Source organism: Bos javanicus, chromosome 16, assembly GCF_032452875.1.
Source record: "Bos javanicus breed banteng chromosome 16, ARS-OSU_banteng_1.0, whole genome shotgun sequence".
NCBI lineage: Eukaryota > Metazoa > Chordata > Mammalia > Artiodactyla > Bovidae > Bos > Bos javanicus.
Window position 1 is genome coordinate 71,745,504 of NC_083883.1, and position 18,270 is coordinate 71,763,773.

Genomic DNA, 18,270 nt, shown 5'->3' on the forward strand with positions numbered 1-18,270 from the left:
TCTAGTCAAAGCTATGGTTTTTCCAGTAGTCATGTATGGTAGTAAGAATAGGTCTATACAGAAAGCTGAGCACTGAAGAATTGATGTTTTTCAAATGTGTTGGAGAAGACTCTTGAGAGTCCCTTGGACTGCAAGGAGATGTAACCAGTCCATCCTAAAGGAAATCAGTCCTGAATATTCATTGGAAGGACTGACATTGAAGCCAAAACTCCAATACTTTGACCATCTGCTGTGAAGAACTGACTCATTTGAAAAGACCCTGATGATGGGAAGGATTGAAGGCAGGAGGAGAAAGGGACAACAGAGGATGAGATGGTTGGATGGCATCACTGACTCAATGGACATGAGTCTGAGTAAACTCTGGGAGTTGGTGATGGACAGGGAGGTCTGGCATGCTGCAGTCCATGGGGTCGCAAGGAGTCGGACATGACTGAGTGACTGAACTGAACTGAACTGAACCAATAGATTTGAAAGACTAGGAGAATTATCTACATGATGCGACTCAGAAGATGGTTGAAAATATGAAGATAGAACTCTGCAGGTAAGATGGACTAGGGGTAAAGATCTGGGACTATCTGCATAGAGATGTTAATTGAAACACTAGGATAATTTGAGGCCACCAGAAAGGAAGAATAGAAAATGAAGAGAAACTGAATTGAGGAGAAAATTTGGAACATACTTGTGTTTTAAATGAGACAAAAGAGGAGCCAACTGAGGAGACAGAAGTAAGTTAGAGTTGGGAGGCAAAGTATTCCAGTCACTCCAAAGGGAAGGGAAGAACATTTTCAAGAAAGTAGTGCATAGCTGGATCAAATTCATTAGGAAGATAAGTGAGGCTAGAATCCAAGGGAAGCTATTACTGGGTTCACCAATGAGTTCCTTCTTATTAAGTAAAAATAAAAGGTGCATTTTTAAAATTTTCACCAAGAACTGTATTGAACAGTGTATTCATCATTTTGTTCTACTACCTTCTGCAATTTTTAAGGCAACCTCATAATTTATTCCTGAAACTTTTTATCTTTTTGAGCAAAGGTCTGTTTCAGGTATTTCTTATAGTCTTCCAGGGAATTGAAATGTTTTCCATTAAGAGAATTTTGTAAAGACCCAAGTAAATGGAAATCTGAAGCTGCAATGTCTGGTAAATATGGGGGATGAATCAGAACTTCCCAGCCAAGCTGTGACAATTTTTGCCTAGTCATCAAAGAAACATGCAGTCTTGCATTATCCTGATGGAAGATTTTTCTGTTGACTGATTTTTCTGTTTTCCATTGACTGTTTCTGGATGCTTTTTGTTGAGTGGTACTTTTAGTTGGTCTAAATGAAAGCAATACTATTGGAATTAATCATTTGGTTTTCTGAAAGGACCTCATAATAGAGGACTCCCTTCCAATCCCACCATTTACACAATCTCACCTTCTTTGGATGAAGACCGGCCTTTGGTGTGGTTGGTGGTGGTTCATTTCATTTGCCCAATGATCTCTTCCATTCCACATTACTCTACAGTATCCAGTTTCCATCGTCTGTCACAATTTGTTTTAAAAACAGAATGTTTTTGTATGTGTAAGTAGAGAATCACATGCAGAAATACAGTCAAGCAGGTTTTTTTTTTTTCACTTATGTGGAACCCAAATGTCAAAGTGATTAATATAACCAAGGTGGTGCAAATGATTTTCATTGCTTGATTTGGATATTCTGAGTATGTTGGTTATCTCCCGTGTGGTATAACATTGGTCGTTCTCTATTCATGTCTTGATTTGATTGCTGTCAACTTCAACAAGTCTACCCAACTGTAGAGTATTGTCCATTTAGAAACCTTCAGCCTGAAACTTCACAAACCACTTTTGACACATTCGATCAGTCATAGCACCTTCTCCATACACTGCACAAAACACTTTTTGCATTTCAGTTGCATTACCTCTCCTGAAATAATAAAACATAATATGCCAAAAAGTTTGCTTTTTTCTTCCATCGTCAACATTCAAATGGCCACACAAAAATTCACCCCTTTTGAGTTTTTAAAAAATGCATGATATGAAAACTGTCACAATATGTCTAAGAAAATTGTTTCAAATGAAGTTAAAGACAATAAAGTGCTACTAGAGCTATCTTACGAAAAAAAAACTGATCAAACTTATTGGCCAACCCAACGCATCTGGCAGTTAGAGTGAGCACTTCAGAGTTTGCATATGTGTGGAGGGAGTGTAGGAAGGGAAGTCAGATTTGAATGGACAAGGTATGAGATAAAGGAAATAAAGGTTATTCTCTCAAGAAATTCAGTGGGAAAGGGAGGGAGAACCAAGCTAGACAGCATATTAAGAAGCAGAGACATTACTTTGCCAACAAAGGTCCGTCTAGTCAAAGCTATAGTTTTTCCAGTAGTCATGTATGGATGTGAGAGTTGGACTATAAAGAAAGCTGAGCGCTGAAGAATTGATGCTTTTAAACTGTGGTGTTGGAAAAGACTCTTGAGAGTCCCTTGGATAGCAAGGAGATCCAACCAGTCAATCTTAAAGGAAATCAGTCCTGAATATTCCTTGGAAGGACTGATGCTGAAGCGGAAACTCCAATAGTTTGGCCACCTGATGCGAAGAACTGACTCCTTGAAAAAGACCCTGATGTTGGGAAAGATTGAAGGCAGGAGGAGAAGGGGACGATAGAGGATGAGATGGTTGGATGGCATCACCGACTTGATGACATGAGTTTGAGCAAGCTCCGGGAGTTGGTGATGGACAGGGAAGCCTGGTGTGCTGCAGTCCATGGGGTCACAAAGAGTCGGACATGACTGAGTGACTGAACTGAACTGAACTGAACTGGGAGGAAGGAAAGAGAAAAGACAGAGGTGTCTGACTAGTTTCTTTGTAGATGTCTCACCATTAAGTGGATAACTTGCCCAAATTTTCCAATTACATACCAGTGCTATTTAGGATCTGTTTATAAAGACTTGTGATGTATTGCATTGCCAACAAATAGTTCCTGCTGACCCTGTGGATCAGCAGCATGGACTGGGTTCTGTGGAAGAATATGCAGAAGTGTAAATATAACGACAGCAAGAGACAGTAGGTTGAAAGAAACTACTGTGAAGCAGCAAAGAGCCACACAAAGCACAGAGCCAGAAGTAATCAGCTTGGTTCCGTGACATCATTGACCCCCTGTTCTGTGCTAGCCACTGGGATCTGGTAGAGGGATGACTGTGGAGGGTGAGTATGGCCTCTGCTTCATGGTGGGATGTCTATTAGTAGCTTCCAGCCTGGAATATTGTGGGGTTGGAACAGCAGGGGAGATGTCCCCAACTGGCTGGCTTTTATGAGTCAGAGGGGGAAGAGAAGGCAACCTTCAACCTGTGTGGCACCAGCACAAGGATTGCCTGCCTGTGTGTGCGTGCCCAGTTGGTTCATTCGTGTCCGACTCTTTGCGATTATGGGCTGTAGCCTTCCAGGCTCTTCTGTCCATGGGATTCTCCAGGCAAGAAGACTGGAGTGGGCTGCCATGCCCTCCTCCAGGGGATCTTCCCCACCCAGGGATTGAGCCTGTGTCTCTTATGTCTCCCGCATTAGCAGGCAGCTTCCTTACCACTAGCACCACCTGGGGAGCCTCCCTGTGAGCCAGCGTAATTCCCTCCAACTACAGTGGATGTGGAGGGTTTAAGGGCGAGTAAGATCACAAATGTGATCCTGAGAGCTATTCATCAATCATGGAGGTAGCTACCCCTCCTTAAAGCCTGAAGAAAAAAAAATTTTTTTTTCTGCTTGATTTTTGGTCATTCCACCACTATTTCTCTGAGTTGAAAGCAGAACTATTCTTCTGTGTCATGATCACACCACTGATTAGGAAAAACATTTTCTGCCAAAATTGAAAATAAATACATGTTCCCGATCTCTGATTTTCACATGAAAGTCCCTCTCAAGACCAGACAATGATTGGCTACTCACCTTTCTGTAATAGGAAGGAGGAAGAACTCACCATAGTCATCAGAACCAACCCACTCTTTACCTACAGACTGCAAGGAGGACACAGCAGCCTCCCCAGATGCCCTGTCATCTCGTCATCTTTGTCATGAGACCAAGACTGTGCTTCTGGAAGAATCCATGTGATTCAGAAAAGCTGGTTGAACTTCACCCTTCTTAATACCACTTGATATCTGGCCTTTCTCTTAAAAGCCATTTCATTTTTCATGCTGCTGCTAAGTCGCTTCAGTCGTGTCCGACTCTGTGGGACCCCAGATGGCAGCCCACCAGGCTCGCCCATCCCTGGGATTCTCCAGGCAAGAACACTGGAGTGGGTTGCCATTTCCTTCTCCAATGCATGAAAGTGAAAAGTGAAAGTGAAGTCACTCAATCGTGTCCGACTTCTAGCGACCCCACGGACTGCAGCCCACCAGGCTCCTCTGTCCCTGGGATTTTCCAGGCAAGAGTACTGGAGTGGGGTGCCATTGCCTTCTCCTTAATTAAGCAAAGTAACCTCTAAGATCCCTTCTAAGTTTAAAAGACATTGCAGGGTGGGAGTTAGCCGGTGAACTCTCTTGGGGGAAGGGACACTATTAGCTCACTTATTTCACTAAGGAAAGTCTCAAATACAGGGACATGGGGCTTCCAAAATTCAGGAGAACGTGGTCGTAAGGAAGTGACTGTATAATGTTCGACCACAGGCCCCTGTTTCCTCAGGATAAATGGGAAACAGAGATGCCCACTGAAGGCTGAAGACTGCGGGTCTAGGCAGTAACTGAGTGGACTCACGGGAGTTCTTCCATCTCTGGTATTCCAGAATGACATCCTTGAGCTTAATGCAATATTTTACACATCTTCTTTGGTTAAAAGTTTACCAATAAACCCAAATTTTCTGGAAAGTTCTGAAGGCTTGGAAACTGTGGAATTAGTATGAGATACTCAGTGAAGAGTAGCAAAGAATCCTGTCATCCAATGAGTCTTTAATATCATGGCTGTACTAACTGCTGTTGTCAAGAAAATCACAGGCATCCCTACAAAGGTACTGGGTTAATGAATTTGGAAGAATCCACGGTATGACATTTCTATTCAATATGGATCAGATAACTAACTTTTAGAATTTCTCCGGGGTCACCTGGGGCTTTTAGTGTATAAACTCAAGGGGGTGAATTTAGGAAAAGACCTACTGCCCAGGAGCAAAAACAACACAATCTTCTTAGGCATCTGAGCTTAGTCATCTCAATTCTGGAAAAGGGACCAGCTAGGTAAGCGTGTGTTTCTGGTCTTCAAGTTTTACCTAAAAATTTGTATCAAGTTTTACCTAAAAATTTGTATCAAAAGCAAATGGTGCCATTGTGCTATGGTGATGAGCACCCCAGGGACAGACACAGAAAGGGATTTCTTTTGGCATTGCTGTTTCTGGCAGCTCTGGGCTCATGGCTCAGGGATTCAGGTTGTTGTCAACGAGATTAATCAAAACCATACACTTTGTGAAAAGCAGTCTCTGTTTCTGAGTAGCATCTAGATTCCCTTAGCAGAGGCTGAAGCCAGGAAGAATTCTCACTTTCATTTACAGTGGGGCGTTTCCTGATTCCTTTACTTTTTTTTCTTTCTTCTTTTATGTCCTTTGGCCACCTGATGCGAAGAGCCAAATCCCTGGAAAAAAACCCTGATGCTGGGAAAGACTAGGGGCAGGGAGAGAAGGAGGTGATAGCTGATGAGATGGTTGGATGGCATCATCGACTCAATGCACATGAGTTTGAGCAAACTCCGGGCGATGGTGCAGGACAGGGAAGCCAGGTGCACTGCAGTCCACGGGGTCGCAAAGAGTCGGACACGACTTCGAGACTGAACAACAGCAAAGCCATAGCGTAGAGACTCAGAGCTCTCCCTCACCATATGTTACAGGTTTCTCACGGGCTCTCTCTCCATGCTTTACAGAGAAAGCAGTCACCGCTTCAGACATTACCCCTCCCGTTCCAGACTACCTGCTGACCTTTGTGTTGTTTATTTTCTCCTCCAAATTGGTGCGTGAAGCTTATTTTAATTCAGTTTCACCTGGATACAAATATCAATGGGACTAAAGCCCTATTTCTGGACTTGAGGATGTGGGTCTTTCCCTCCATCCAGATCTAGAACATGAGGGCCAGTGGAGACGAAGCAGGGGACGCTTTGCTCTGATTGAGCTTTCCCTAGCAACTCTCGGGTTTGCTCCGGCCACCTGATCAAGTCTGGAGTTCCAGGGTTTCACCTTGCCACCTATTTCAGCGTGAGCTTGATAAATCCGCATGAATTCTGAGAGATGACCATGTGTCTCAGGTATTCAGTTACTACTAGGGTAAGAGGGGGGAATAATGTTCTTCTTCTCTCAGGGTTGTTAGGAGAATCTCAAGCTAAGATATTGGAAAGTGCCTGACACAGTGCTTCTTAAGAGTTTGGCTTTTGTCAGCTTTGCTTTGAGCTGCTGAAAGCACTCTTTCTCCTGAAAAGTGCCCGAGGATACAAGTTAGAGTGACACATTCTCTTAGTATCATGAGGAACACGATTAATGGGAAATGACTTCAGTTTACTGCATCTTTAGTAATGCTGTGATGCCATCACAAAACAAAAAGCACATGACTACTCGTAAGCCCGTGGTACCTGAAAAAGAAATTGGATTTGACTCAGAAAATCAGGCCGTACAGCTAATCGCTCTGATCCAATAATGCTCCCCTGCAGAATGGCATCATCAGCCCTGGGGCACGGGGATAGGGGAGGAGGACGAGCAGGGAGAGTGAGCCCTCAGGGAGGCAGCTGCCCAGACACTCAAGCCAATGAAAAATTCATGAGGAGATGTTTTATAGCCAATGTCTGATCCCACTGCTGGGTCACAAGCTGGTCGGAGCCAATCAATAGTGTCAATCCTCCCGAAAGGAACTAGCAATTGTACGTTTATGAGAACTGGGAGGTTTCCCAAGCCAAGACCAGTTTCTGGTTACTTGGTATGTGTCACCCTTAAAAATATAGAACTTATTTTGAAAATGGAACCCTAGACCTTTAAGAAATTATACAGAGAGAAGGTGGAGAGGTACTTCTCAAATCTGCGTGGGGGAAATGCTTGAATTTTCTTGTAAGTCAAACTAAGGATTGGTTTTTAAGTTGAAGCTACTTTTTTGGGTTACCATTCTTTGTATACAGTTTCTTTATACTTAGATCTAGAATTCTGAAAATAATACTTTCCCATATGTGTTAAACTCCTTCAAATACAAATGGAAATGTATGAAAATGAAATCATAAAAAGAAAAATAAGTGGAGTCAACTTTATCCTTACACATCAATAAGTTCAAGGTTGTTTTTATTTTAAAACAATTTTAAGGATCATAGAAACTTAACTTCAGTTTGAGGGTTTGCTTTTTACACAGGCAATGGTGTAAAGGCAGAAGTGTAAGTGTGTAGAGACCGCAAGAAGAGTCTTAAAGGTTATATGCTCACAAGTCTACTGAGGATTTCAGGGGAACCACACCACAGTCTGGTTAGATGAGAAACGCTCTAAGAAAAGCAGGGCTTCCAGGTGTGGCTAGATTAGAGCCAGATGCCATGATCTTTTCTGAATGTTGAGCTTTAAGCCAACTTTTTCACTCTCCTCTTTCACTTTCATCAAGAGGCTTTTTAGTTCCTCTTCACTTTCTGCCATAAGGGTGGTGTCATATGCATATCTGAGGTGATTGATATTTCTCCTGGCAATCTTGATTCCAGCTTGTGCTTCTTCCAGCCCAGCATTTCTCATGATGTACTCTGCATATAAGTTAAATAAGCAGGGTGACAATATACAGCCTTGACGTACTCCTTTTCCTATGTGGAACCAGTCTGTTGCTATCACTTCATGGGAAATAGATGGAGAAACAGTGGAAACAGTGTCAGACTTTATTTTTGGGGGCTCCACAATCACTGCAGATGGTGATTGCAGCCATGAAATTAAAAACCGCTTACTCCTTGGAAGGAAAGTTATGACCAACCTAGATAGCATATTAAAAAGCAGAGACATTACTTTGCCAACAAAGGTCCATCTAGTCAAGGCTATGGTTTTTCCAGTAGTCATGTATGGATGTGAGAGTTGGACTGTGAAGAAAGCTGAGTGCTGAAGAATTGATGTTTTGAACTGTGGTGTTGGAGAAGACTCTTGAGAGTCCCTTGGACTGCAATGAGATCCAACCAGTCCATTCTAAAGGAGATCAGTCCTGGGTGTTCTTTGGAAGGACTGATACTAAAGCTGAAACTCCAGTACTTTGGCCACCTCATGCGAAGAGTTGACTCATTGGAAAAGACTCTGATGCTGGGAGGGATTGGGGGCAGGAGGAGAAGGGGACAACAGAGGATGAGATGGTTAGATGGCATCACTGACTCGATGGACGTGAGTCTCAGTGAACTCCGGGAGTTGGTGATGGACAGGGAGGCCTGGCGTGCTGCGATTCATGGGGTCGCAAAGAGTCGGACATGACTGAGTGACTGAACTGAAGTGAACTGAACTGACGTCTTCAAAGCAGATCCCATTGAATACCATCTCGCCTACTCTCACTCACAGGAGCATGAGACATCAAGCGCTCACAAAGGGAAAGTCTTGGAACATCAACCTGTGAAGCAGGAAGGGAGGAGAGGAAGAGGATCAGAATGGGATAAGGAGTTTCCTCTGCTCCCTGGTGATGGTGTCAGGAAAGAAGCTGCGCCCTTGCATCTGTGTAAAGAAAAAATATTTATTTCAATGGCTGTGAAAGTAGCACCACATCATTAGCAATGATGCTAAAGCACACAAAGTAAAAAATAAGAAAATAAAGATCATCCATAATCCTGCCATCCTAAAGTGTCTATTTAACAAGATGGAGTATTTTCCTCTGGGGTGTTATATCTCTCTAGATATAGACATAAAGATATCAGATCAGATCAGTCACTCAGTCGTGTCCCACTCTTGGCAACTCCATGAATTGCAGCACGCCAGGCCTCCCTGTCCATCACCAACTCCCGGAGTTCACTCAGACTCACATCCATCGAGTCAGTGATGCCATCCAGCCATCTCATCCTCTGTCGTTCCCTTCTCCTCTTGCCTCCAAACCCTCCCAGCATCAGAGTCTTTTCCAATGAGTCAACTCTTCGCATGAGGTGGCCAAAGTACTGGAGTTTCAGCTTGTTGGAATTTTACTGTAAAGCGTTTCATATCCTAAGTTTTCAGTGTATGTTTATTTTGTAATCATTTTCACATGTCAGAATTTTCAAATGTGGTATTTTATTGTTCTGTTGTTTAGTTGCTCAGTCATATCTGACTCTTTGCGACTCCATGGACTGTAGCCCGCCAGTCTCCCCTGTCCATGGGATTCTCCAGGCAATAACACTGGAGTGGGTTGTCATTTCCTTTTCTAATTGTTCTGTTAGAAAGTATGTGCCATTCTTCTATTTTTTAATTTGATTTTTTTCTAAATTGGAGTGTAATTGCTTTACAATGTTGTATTAGTTTCTGCTGTGCAACAATGTGACTTAGCTATATGTATACAAAGGAATGATGCTAAAGCTGAAACTCCAGTATTTTGGCCACCTCATGCGAAGAGTTGACTCATTGGAAAAGACTCTGATGCTGGGAGGGATTGGGGGCAGGAGGAGAAGGGGACGACAGAGGATGAGATGGCTGGATGGCATCACTGACTCGACGGACGTGAGTCTGAGTGAACTCCAGGAGTTGGTGATGGACAGAGAGGCCTGGCGTGCTGTGATTCATGGGGTCGCAAAGAGTCGGACACAACTGAGTGACTGAACTGAACTGAACTGAACTGATACATATACCCGCTCCCTGTTGAGCTTCCATTCCACCTACCCCACCCCACCCCTCAGTCATTCTCTATTGACAGATGGGTCATGTACTCTCAAGTCTTAGGAGTTAGTTCCTGCAGGTGTATACAGCCTCCCATCCATGTGCCCTGAGCCCTTACGTTACTGTTTAGTTCCAATACCACCTATGATGAAGCCGGCCCCTTTCCCCACTTACCCTTAATCCCTCCCAGGGAGGCAGAGTGGCAGAGTGGGAAGAGTTTAGGCTTTGGGGACTGCCAACCTGGGCTCCATACCTGGGCTATGACTCAATATTGCTTACCAGTTGTGTGACCTTGGGAAGCTTGTTAACCAAGTTTCAGTCTCCTCCCCTATAAAATGAGAATAACTTTATAGAGTGTTAAGATAATGATCGAATATAAGAGTGTATGTGTCAGTTTCCTCCCCTCTGCCCTTTTTCAGTTATCAAGCTTCTCCCAGAAGCAGCTATAGAGCAGTGTTAAGAGCTTGAGCAAGTAATCTTGGCTCTCTGTGCCTCTACTCCTTCATACGTGTTTTGGGAATAGTGGTACGATCGCTGCAGTTGTAGGTTTTTAGGGAGGATTCAGTCAGGTGATCCACAGGAGGCCCTTGCTGCCTGCACAAGTAGCAGCATAATACATGTTGGTTCTTCTTCTGTTATAATCTCGTAGGACCTGCCAAGAACGTCACTTCATTGTTTTCACCAGAGCATGAGCTAACCTGTGGCGTCAGAGCAGATGTAAGTTGGCCCTGTTAGCTGCCTCTTGGAGTCACTGTCTGGTGAGCCTCCCAACAACCCAGCACCAGGCCTGGGCCCCGCCTCAGTGCAGCCACACCCTGCAGCAGGCTCTGGCCCCAGACACCCCCAGCAATCTCGGCCTGACCAGTACCAGAACCGGGGAGCCTTTGGAGTGAGTGGCCTGAGAGGGAGAGAATACCTTAGCCACAGCTTGGCATGCAGGTATCAGTCAGAGGGAAGAAAGTTGGGCTGTGAGAGAACTTCCTCAGAATTGAGTCAATTTTCAGAAAAAAGGCCCTGAGGGGGAGAGAGCCCCAGGGACAGGCCAACACAACCTTGTCCACATCTTGGGCCTTTCTTGGGGAGGCCTCTCCTTTTTACAGGAAGAAGTGGTAACATTCTTGCCCTGGCACCACCATGCAGGATTATAATGAGAGGAGAGAATTCACCCAGAAACCAGGGTGTGGTAGCCATCTTGGAGGGTGTCTGCCCTGCCCCCACCCGCCCGTTGTACTCCAGCAGAGGGTCTCAAAGCGTGGTCCCTGGATCAGCATCACCTGGGAACACAGGAGGAATGCAAGCTCTTGGTCCCACCCCAGATCTACTCAGTCAGAATCTGCGGGATGGGCTTCCCAGCCATCAGCCTTCTCATACGTGGTTTGTCCCTCAGAATTCAGACCAGTGAAAAGATCAAGTATGGGCACAAATATTTATATATTATTTCAAAGATGTTCATCTCAGTATTATTTATATAGGACAAAACAGAAGAGTGGAACAACCCAAATAGCCAGGAGTATAGGTTGAGCAAATTATGGTATATCCATAAAATGGAATATTATACAGCCACAGAAAATGACATTTTAATAAAACACTTGGTGTCAAGGGGGAAATGGTACCAAATAATGTTAAGTGATAAAAGATGAATATAAAACAGTATGTACCCATATGTGTACAGATTTAAAACAGAATAAACCCATATGTGTGCATAGAAAAAAAATCTAGACGGAAACACAAAATGTTAGCAGTGGTTATCATCTCTGGGTAATAGTACTGGAGAGTGTTTTTATTTTTTATTTTTCTTTTTACTATTCGGTATTTTCAAATATTCCACAATGAACATGTATTACTTTTACAAAAAGGAAAAAAAAAACATAATGACAGTATGTGGACTTGGTTGGTCATTTTACTTCTCCAAGTCTCCGTTTCTTGTACCTCCAACGGCACCTGCGTAGGCTCCCTTCCTCCAAGCCCAGTGGAGAGTGCGATCGTTGGCAGCTTCTCCCCAACAAAATATATTCTCCTGTGATCTCCACTTTCACCATATTGTTTATCACGAATCAAAAGGATCTAAGGGCTGTTTCATTTCTTTCCCATCCTCTGAGAGCCTGACTTTGGGCACAGCAGTGACTAAGATGCCATAACTGGAACAGGCTCGGAGGTGACCAGGCCAGTCTCAAACTGCAAACAGATCTGGCAGAAGAGGACAAGAAGCAGGCCATGAGGGGCCATTAATGTGCAGGGGAAATGGAGAGGGGTTCAGCTGTGCACTAGGGCTGGTCTGAGTTGGCCGCAGGTAGCTCTGCCATGGTGCCCTGAGGACAGAGCGGGCTCTGGCGGCCAGTGATCCTTGGAGGTCTGGCTGTGGGCTGTGGGCAAATTCAGGAAACCAGAAAATAATACCGCAACCCAGCGCAATGCCTGACAGATACGGGATACTCAGTAAACATCTGTTGGGTGGAGGAATAAATGAAACTTCATCATGGTCTCTGGAGAGCAAGACCTTTCATCAGAGGATGCCTTCAGGGCCTGGGGTGGTCTTCAGGGCACAGAAGAGCTTGCAGGGAAAGGGGCTCGGGGAGAGAGCTCAGCTACGTGCAGAGAAATGGGGTCAGTGGGGAAGGCAGGAGCCTTGGAGTCCAACCCAGGTTTGAATCCCACCTCCATCACTAAGTGACGAGGTGATCCAGGGGAGTTTGCCTAACCTTCCTGGCCTCACTTCATCCCTGGCTCCCTGGGGAGGACTCCCACACCTTGAAGGGCTGTTTTCAGATGTTTCCATGAGATGATGGAAAGCCTGTGAAAGACTGTTACAGGTCTGCTCCCGTGGCTGGTGGTAGCCGGAACACAGATTAAAGCGGGAGCTGGGACCGAGGCTAGCGCCGGGCGGGTGGGGCATGCTGCCACTCGCCCAGGAACCAAGGCAGGTCTCCGGCACCGGCATCAGCTCTGGTTGGCAGCGGAGGCCGCAGCCTCTGCACCGCCTGGCTCAGAGGCTGGTCAGTGCAGTCTGGAGAAGGATCCAGCGATGGGCTGGGGGAGACAGAAGCTGGGGAGACAGAAGCTGGCCCAGAGGGGTAACAAGCTGGAGTAAGGTGAGGGTGTGGCCACCCAACAGGATCCTCAAGGCAGAGGGAATAAATTTGGGTTTCTCCCTCTCAAGGGTGCGTTTGGGATCTCATTTACTTGAGGTGACCTGTCTCCGTGAGGAGTTGGTGCAGCTCTTTGCTGGGTGCGCTCAAAGGCTCCTCAGACCTCCCCCGTCGCACACACTGTTTTCAGAATGGCTTCCTAATGGCGTCACAATGACCTGAGGCAACTCATCTTCAGAGATGAGAAGCCCTTACTACACAGGCATGCCTGCTTCTCATACCTTCTGGCTCTTCTTCCTGGAGCTTTCTCGTGGCCAAGCCCTGCCCTCACGCCTCTGGGTTTACCTTCACTTGGAAAGGACACTGTACTCATTGTTACGTAGATAACCCACCACCTGTCATTCCCACCAGCGTCTTGGGCAAGATTTGCTGGCAAAGCACTCTCCGCCCTCTCCTAACTGCCTCTGACATAATCACCTCTGTGTCGGGTCAGCCCGGGGCCACCCCGTGAGCTTACCTGGCGTGGGGATTGCGTCTCACCCTCCATCTGCCCTCTGCAGACCCTAGCACAGGTGTTTGATAGCTGCTGGGTGAAAATAAGGAGGGAGGGGGCATAGCAAACACTGTGGATTGGCTGGCCACATGCCTTTTGTGATCTTCTCCCTTTGTGTTCTTCTACTGAAGAGTTGGAAATAAAATACATACTCAATTTTCCCAGCTACTCTGACAGCTAGGGGTGGCCAAGTGAAACAGTTCAATGAGGTGTAAAGGCAAGTCTTCAAGGAAGACTTTCCCGGCTAAGAGGCACACCTCTCTAAGAGAAAGCCTTTGATCCTTTTGCCCTTCCGTTTTCTTCCTACCTGGAATGAAGACATGATGCCTGGAGGCTCACTAGCCATCTTGCAACCGTGATGCAGCAAGCAACAGTCAGAATGGCCAAGTGACAAAGAATAACGTACCGTGTGGTTCTTGATGGTATTGTTACGGTAAACACGTTGACTGAAACCACCCACCCTGGCCAGGCACCATTGTAACCATTTGCGTGAGTTATTTTACAACAGGAGGTCCTGAGAAGGAACATGGAACTAACAAGCCACCACCAACTGGGAGAGTTCAGGAAACATCAAAAGGAGATGCCAGATGTCCTTCCACCTCCCAGAATCCTCCTCTCTGGCATCCATCTTGGCTAAGCAATGCATGCACCACCACCAGGAAGGACCCTGAGTCAGAAGGATTGGCCAAAGACAACCCAGAAACTAATCCCCTCACCATAAAACCTGAGACTGCGAGCCACGTGGCAGAGCAGTTCTCCTGGGTTCCCTCACCCTCCTGCTCTCCCCTTGGGTGCCCCTTCCCAATTAAGTCTCTTGCTTTGTCAGCACATGTGTCTCCTTGGACAATTCATTTCCACGTGTTCGACAAAAGCCCACTCTTGGGCCCTAAAAGGGGTCCCCCTTCCTGCAATAACAGCATCACTGATGACCATTATTCCCGGGGGGACCAATCTCATGGCTTGTTTGGGACTGAGAAGTATCTAGAAATGCAAGACTTTAGATGCTGAAACAGAAATGGTTCTGGATAAATATGGACTTTGGACACCTATCCTAGTCTATCCGAGCCCTTGTTAGGTAGATGGAATAGGGAAAGGGAGTCTAAAATGGCGATGGCTAAAAGACAAGGAAGGGAAAAGCCTGCAAAAATAGAACAGAGGAAGGTCAAAGGAAGGTCTGAGGACCAGAGTGAGGACTTCTGGTAGAACTGCACTCCTGACTAAGCCCAATTTGCATAGGGCAGGCCCAGGGGGAAGGAAAAAAACAAATAAAAAGAGGAGCCAACAGTCTCTCTCTCTCTCTCCTACGCTCCGGGGCACTCTTCTCTTAGCCTCTGTGGATCAACGTGCCCTCACGCCTCAAAGATGGATTTTCCTGCTAGCTTCTAAATAAAATAGAGCTGTAACACTGATTTGTCTAAGAGCTATAACCGGTCCATTCGAGACCTAAGAGCTATAACACGGACTGTCCAAGACCCGAGAGCTGTGACACGCCGAGGGGGCTTTAACGTCCATCACTCCAAATCTTCGTTGTGACGAGACAAAGGACCGAGGAGCATACACTGGCCTGACACCCTGAACTGCTTATTTCCAGAGATTTCTTATTATACAGTGAGAAAAGTAAGTCCTATTTACCACAGACATTGTAGTCAAGTTTTTCTGTCATTTGAGCGTGTTAGTCACTTGGTCGTGTCCGACTCTGTGACCCCACGGACTGTAGCCCTCCAGGCTCCTCCGTCCGTGAGATTTTCCAGGCAAGCATACTGGAGCGGGTTGCCATTTCCTTCTCCAGGGGATCTTCCTGACCCAGGGATTGAACCTGGGTCTCACAAATTGTGGGCAGACTTTACTGTAGCCACCATTTGTAGTTGAAAGCGTTCCTGTGGATGCACGTAGAAGTTGGTATTTCTAAGATTCAGCAAGCAGAGGTACAGAGCAGCAGGTCATTGAGTGCTCGTGTTACAGCAGGCAGGTAGCTAGGCATGAGCAGAGAAATGGGGCAAGGACCAGATGGCAGGAAGTCAGGCATCTTGTAAACAGCAGGGGTCCGTGGCAGACAAAGGAAAGCAGGCACCTTCAGACCAGCAGGAAACTACACATTCTGGGTGATAAGGGTCTGAGTAGCAGACAAAGAAAGTTGGGGGAAGGAGGCAATCTCCTGTGTCCAAAGTAACCTTTTGTGCACTGTGCTCTCCGTAGATAAGATTAGTCTTACAGATAAGAAATACTCCACCATGCTGGATGCCAGACACTTCTAATCTAAACTAAATGGGGACAAAAATCCCTCCTCCCCTTGGGAAAATGGAGCTGGGATGAAAATCAGGAAAGTCGACCCCCAAACTCCTCCTTCCCCAGTGAATATTCCAGCCCTTCATTTGTTGTTCAGTCGCTCAGTCATGTCCCAGTCTTTGTGACCCTGTGGACTGCAGCACACGAGGCTTCCCTGTCCTTCACCATCTCTCATAGTTTGCTCAAACTCATGTCCATTGAATCAGCGATGCATATCCCTCATACCCGGCTAGCCAAAGAAGCTCAGCAGGGCAGTTCTTCACCTGCCTGCCGCCTGCTCTCCCTCCCTCTGAGAGTGTGCCCTTGCTTAAATAAACTTTCACTTTATTTCCTTAACCTCTCTGCTTTGTCTCCGAATTCTTTTGCATCAAAGGAAAAAACCTCAAATTCAGTGGCAACACTACCTGCCTTCACAGAGCTTATCTCAGTTGAGTTTTACAATGATCTTTCATGGTAGGTTTTGTTATACCCATTTTACAGATGAAAAAATGGAGGCACCTGGTAGCTCAGCTCCCCTGGAGAAGGAACTGGCAACCCACTCCAGTATTCTGGCCTGGAAAATCCCATGGACAGAGAAGCCTGGCAGGCTAGAGTCAATGGGGTTGCAAAGAGTTGGACACGACTGAGCAACTAACACCACCAACAGCAAGAAGTTTAGCCCAACTGGAATCCACGTCCTGTACATTAATGTCATATTCCCTTTTCCCCCATAGCCACTCTAGCTCATTTCCTTTTAACTCAATTTGTGATCACTTGATGTTATTCAGGAGTGGGCAACATTCTTTTTGAATGAATGAAGTCGCTGTGAGATGCAGCATTGCCTTCTCTTTACGGTTTCTGGACAAGTCAAAAAATCCTGGCGATTTGACTTATTTCTCCATCACTACTGTTAGTGGATAAGAGAGAATTGGTTTACATAGATTAAAAGATGTTGTTTAAATTATTATTGAATGATTCAAAAGGTACAAAGGGGAATGTCGTAAAAAGTCTCCTTTCCACCCCTGTTGCTTTATAGATGAATGTTAGACAAGCTTCCGTCAGTTTTAAATTGATGGTTTTCAATGTGGACCATAATGAATAGCCCCTTAAATTTGTATTCAGCTTTAGAAATTACAAAATACTTTCAAAGGCACAGTCTCTCTCTCTCTTTTTTTTTTCTTTCCAGCTGCTTGGGGGAGTTTTCTTTAGATTCCATTCATAGTCACAGCTTTTGGCAGATCTTACTCCCCCCTCATCCCCCCAACCTTACCCACGCCCTTCCCCTTTCCCAGAGACCAAGACTTCCTTCTGGGTCCCTCATACCCTGGCTGGTACTGAGTCTCCTGAGTCCTCTTGGGTACAACCATAGGCTCTTCATATATTCTTTGTATCACTCACTGCACCAGGAACAAGTCTCTCCCAGAAAGATGCTCTGAAGATGCTGTTGATGGGCCCACTGGCTGGCCAACCTACTCTTGCACGTGTGTGGCCTATGAAATACCCTCTTCGATCAGAATATCTGACTCATTTTCTCTGATGGTTTGCATATCTATTTATAGTTTGTCCCTTACTAAAAGTTTTGCCTATGAAGAGTCTATAATATAACGGGAAGATATTATCATATTCATTGAACAATCATAATATATCTATATCTATGTATACCTACATCTATGTGTACCATATAATTAAGACTCTCATTACAAAATCTATGTATAGAGTAATTTCTGGAAATAACTCATTATTTCCTTTCTCTCTTAGCTCAGTTGTACCTCTCCCTCAAGGTTTCTTCATCTCAGTTCAGATGCGCCAGTTTCCCAAGCCAGGTTCCTCAGCGTCCTCGTCCTCCACTCTTTTTGCACCAGCCTCACCACCAGCATAGCTGGCTGCCTGTCAATCCCAGCTCTCAGTGCGTCCTGTCTTCCTCTTTAGCTCTCTCACATCTCCTTGCTTTTCTCCATCCCCTCAGCCACCTCCCTAGTTTAGCCCCCACTGGCTCATACCCAGGTGGCGCTAGTGGTAAAGAACCCACCTGCCAGTGCAGGAGACATAGGAGACCTGGATTCGACCCCTGGATCTGGAAGAGCTCCTGGAGGAGGGCATGTGCGCCTGTCTTTGATCCCTGGCAGGGCAGTGCTTCCTCTTCATGGCCCTGGCAATGTGACATGATGATGTGTTTGTGAGTCTATGTTCTCCACCCCATACGACCCTTGAGGACAGGGTCCAGAATACTCACTCCAGTATCCTTGCCTGGAGAACAAGGATAGAGGACAGAGGAGCCTGGTGGGCTACCGTCCATAGAGTCGCACAGAGTCAGACACGACTAAAGTGACTTACCGCGTTCCACCACACATCTCATGCCCCAATTTTGGTAACATCCTTACAAACAGGCTCCCGCCTTCTCGGTCTCGCTCTACCTTGATCCATTCTCTACATTTCAGTCAGGGTCCTTTTGCTTTAAAAAAGGAAAAAAAAAAAAAACAGTCTTGCAACAACACCCCACTTACAGGTCCACTTGTGTTCCATTATCCTCAGGAAGTTGTTGAATCCCCTTCTCAGCCTGGCTCCGGCTGCTCTGCAGCCCCTCGCTCA

General features: G+C 45.7%; 1 long non-coding RNA gene across 2 annotated transcripts in view; it reads right to left on the reverse strand.

Annotated features, from left to right (window-relative positions):
* Window positions 1-4,992: 4,992 nt before the first annotated feature.
* LOC133228135 (uncharacterized) overlaps window positions 4,993-18,270 on the reverse strand; it is a 43,017-nt gene continuing 29,739 nt past the window's right edge. The window contains exons 4-5 of one of the 2 annotated variants that reach the window (XR_009730086.1): window positions 18,016-18,133; window positions 4,993-8,551 (exon numbers count right to left, since the gene is read on the reverse strand). This is a non-coding gene — a long non-coding RNA (uncharacterized LOC133228135). Of the gene's footprint in view, window positions 8,552-11,710; window positions 18,134-18,270 lie in introns of those variants that run through there. The other variant, XR_009730085.1, reaches the window with a different exon arrangement.